Source organism: Somniosus microcephalus, chromosome 4, assembly GCF_052327205.1.
Source record: "Somniosus microcephalus isolate GS21.2 chromosome 4, FLI_Smic_1.0, whole genome shotgun sequence".
NCBI classification, from domain to species: Eukaryota; Metazoa; Chordata; class Chondrichthyes; order Squaliformes; family Somniosidae; genus Somniosus; species Somniosus microcephalus.
Genome location: NC_140990.1, coordinates 43208484 through 43212375, shown reverse-complemented (window position 1 = coordinate 43212375; position 3892 = coordinate 43208484). Strand labels below are relative to the sequence as shown.

Sequence of the window (3892 nt, the reverse complement as noted above, 5' to 3'; positions counted from 1 at the left end):
CGGACCGCCCGATCGCGGCACGGACCCCGCATCCGGAGGCGCAAAAAAGAAGTTTATAAAAATGCGACTTTTTTTCAGGGCGGCCGGCCACCTCAACTTTAACTCGCCCCGCCCAACGGCCGGCCACCTCAACTTTAACTCGCGCCCCCCCCCCACAGCGGCCGGCCACCTCACCTTTAACTCACGCCCCCCCCCCACAGCGGCCGGCCACCTCACCTTTAACTCGCGCCCCCTCCCCCAGCGGCCGGCCACCTCACCTTTAACTCGCAGCCCCCCCCCCAGCGGTCGGCAACCTCACCTTTAACTCGCGCCCCCCCCCCTAACGGCCGGCCACCTCACCTTTAACTCACCCCCACCCCCCTAGCGGCCGGCCACCTCACCTTTAACTCCCCCCCCCAGCGGCCGGCCACCTCACCTTTAACTCGCGCCCCCCACTAATGGCTGGCCACCTCACCTTTAACTCGCCCCCCCCAAGCGGCCGGCCACCTCACTTTTAACTCTCACCCACCCCACCCCCGCAGCGGCCGGCCACCTCACCTTTAACATGCGCCTCCCCCTAACGGCCGGCCACCTCACCTTTAACTCGCATCCCCCCAGCGGCCGGCCGCCTCACCTTTAACTCTCGCCCCCCCCCGCAGCGGCCGGCCACCTCACCTTTAACTCGCGCCCCCCCAGCGGCCCTGCTCACGTCCCCTGCAGCAGTCACTGCCATCACCCAACGCTGCTGCAGGGGGCGAAGGGCAATTTTTGTGCTGGGGCGATGCGTCCAGAGATGATGTCACGATCTCCAGGTGCACGAGATCGGTGTGCAACCCGGTAGCGCCACCGCTAACCTCCCAAGGAATTTGGCCACGGGAGGCGCAAAGGAGGGTAATTCCTCCCCCCCATGTGTTTAAAACAAAGCTGATTTATTTTGCATTGATCCAGAATATTAATCTCCAGCCCAGTTATAGGGATCATTAACATCAACAGAAACAAACCCCAAATGTCAGAATGAACATGGTTCAGTCCTGGATGTGTTTAACAGCAGCAATAACAGCAGAATCCAACTTCGGCAGTAACGTGTTAACTCGCCGGTGTTTCAGCAGGTGGGACGACTGAGTGAATCCCTTCCCACACACGGAGCAGGTGAACGGTCTCTCCCCAGTGTGAACTCGCTGGTGTCTTAGTCGGTGGGATGAATCCGCAAATCTCTTCCCACACACAGAGCAGGTGAATGGCCTCTCCCCAGTTTAAACTCACTGGTGTCTCAGCAGCTGGGATGATGTAGCAAATCCTTTCTCACACACAGAGCAGGTGAACGGTTTCTCCCCAGTGTGAGTGCATTGGTGTGTCCACAGATCATTGCTTCTTTTAAAGGTCTTCTCACAGTCAGAACATTTAAAAGGTCTCTCGTCAGTGTGAACCTGCTGGTGTGTCAGCAGGGTGGATGACTGAGCGAATCTCTTCCCACGCACGGAGCAGATGAATGGCCTCTCCCCGATGTGAGTGAGTTGGTGTCTCTGGAGGCTGGATGACTGAGTGAATCTCTTCCCACACACGGAACAGGTGAATGGCCTCTCCCCGGTGTGAACAGGCCGGTGTTTCAAAAGGTGGGGTAAACAGGTGAATCTCTTCTCACACACGGAGCAGATGAACGGCCTCGCACCGGTGTGAACTCGCTGGTGTATCAACAGGTGGGATGAATGAGGGAAACTCTTCACACACACAGAGCAGGTGAACGGCCTCTCCCCAGTGTGTACTCGCTGGTGCATAGTGAGGTTTGATGAACAAGTGAATCCCTTCCCACACACTGAGCAGGTGAACGGACCCTCCCCGGTGTGAACTCGCTTGTGTGTCAAAAGTTGGACTGAACGAGTGAATCCCTTCCCACACACACAGCAGTAGAAGAGCAAATCCCCAGTGTGAATGTCCTCATGTGTCAAAAGGTGGGCTAAACGAGTGAATCCCTTCCCACACACGAAGCAGTTGAACGGTCTCTCCTTGGTGTGAACTTGCTGGTGTTCAGCGAGTTGCAATGACTGGCTGAACCTCTGACCATAGTGAGAGCAACTGAATGACTCTCAGAGTGTGAAGGAGCTGGTGTTCAGCCAGACGGAATGACTGCCGGAACCTCTTCCCACAGTGAGAGCAACAGAACGGTCTCTTGTCAATGTGAACTCGCTGGTGTTTAATCAGTTCCTCAGAGGTTTTAAAGCTGTTCCCACAGCCAGAGCATTTAAAATGTCTCTCATCAGCGTGATCAAGTTGGTGTGCAGTGAGGTGGGATGAACAAGTGAATCCCTTCCCACACACGGAGCAGGAGAATGGCTTCTCCCTATTGCGAGCTCGCTGGCGTGTCAGCATGCTAGACAATTGAGTAAATCCCTTCCAAAAGAAGGAGCAGGTGAACAGCTTCTTCCCAGTTTCCAGCTGAGATGGTTAATTGAATCCCTTCCCACAGTCCTCACATTTCCAGGGTTTCTCCATGGTGCGGGTGTCCTTGTGTCTCTCGCCAGGTTGAATGATCAGTTGAAGCCTCGTCCACACAAAGAACACGTGTACGGTTTCTCCCCGCTGTGAATGTTACGATGTTTTTTCATGCTGTGTAACTGGTTAAAGCTCTTTCCACAGTCAGTGCACTGGAACACTCTGTCGGGTGTGTGTGTCTCGGTGCTTTTCCAGTCACACTGATGTTTGAAATCTTTTCCCACAGACAGAACAGGCAAACATTTCTCCTTCCACATTCAAAGGCCGATGATATTCAGGTTCTGTCAACTCTGTCAGATCTTGATGTGATGTTTGGTTTGAGTTTGCGGTGTGTAAATGCTGCCCTTCTCACAGCCTGTAAAAGGAGTTTACAAAAGCCATCACTGTGAGTCCAGGATAGAAATTGACAAGATTCTCTCCTCCTGGTTCCTGGCCAAGGGGGCCGCGCATGCGCCCTGCTGTCCCCTGAGCCTCTCTTTGAATGGTGGAGCAGGCTCGAGGGGCCGAATGGCCACTCCTGCTCCTATCTTCTATGTTTCTATGTTTCAAGATGGCGGCCGTTACCCCGGCCTGTCACCGGGAGAAAGCCCCGCAACTGCCGCCTCGCTCGGGGCAAACGCCCGGCCCGGAGACTTTTGTTCGGGGCCTGGGGCCCACCCCGGGTGTTTATAAAGCCTCCCCGCCGGTTCTGTTGCTCCCCTGCGCTCCGCCGCCTCCTCCCCGCTCCGGAATCTTCTCTCCACCTTCCGCCGCCATCACCTGACTGGCGGCACTGCGCACGCGCGGGACCCGCCCCGCACCAAGCTCTCCCTGCGCCTGCGCACACCGACCCCCGGCAGCATTGATAGGGCCTATTCTGGCGCGCGGAGTGTTCTGGGTAACAACCACCGCCATTTTAGTTAAAGAATGTGGTGGAAAAGTGAGTGGAATAACTGAGGTCAGAGATACCTTTGGAGGAGGGACTAGGAGGAGGCTGAGCGGTGTGGCACAGAGCTGGAGAATCTACTAAACGGAGTGGCTTGCTAAACAGAAGGTGTTGTGTATGTACCTTTAAGAGAATAACTGGTCTCAGACTGCAGTACCGGCAGTGACCACCCCTGTATAAAAGGCGCTAGTGAGCCTCTGTTGTTCCAGTTTCACTATTGACTTCCATCAGTAAAGATTTATTTTGTTCAACTCCTGCTGTCCGTGTCTCAATCATTCACGGACGTAATACTGGCGACGAGCAGATACGAACCTACCTACAGTCTGCACCACCTCCTGGGATCCATTCCTACAGCGAAGTGAGCAGAGGTCGAGGCCAGAAAGTAAAGAAAGTAAGAGGCAGTAGAAACGGGCGTCGACCGTTGGCATCCGCCCTGTGTTGCGGAGTTGAAGATTGCTGGAGAAGCTGTCGGAAGCGGGGCCTGGTTCCTGTCGACGG

The 3892-nt window shown here is 55.3% G+C and overlaps 1 pseudogene; it reads right to left on the bottom strand.

Annotated features, from left to right (window-relative positions):
- Positions 1-758: 758 nt before the first annotated feature.
- LOC147118744 (uncharacterized) lies at positions 759-3152 on the bottom strand (annotated as a pseudogene).
- Positions 3153-3892: the final 740 nt, after the last annotated feature.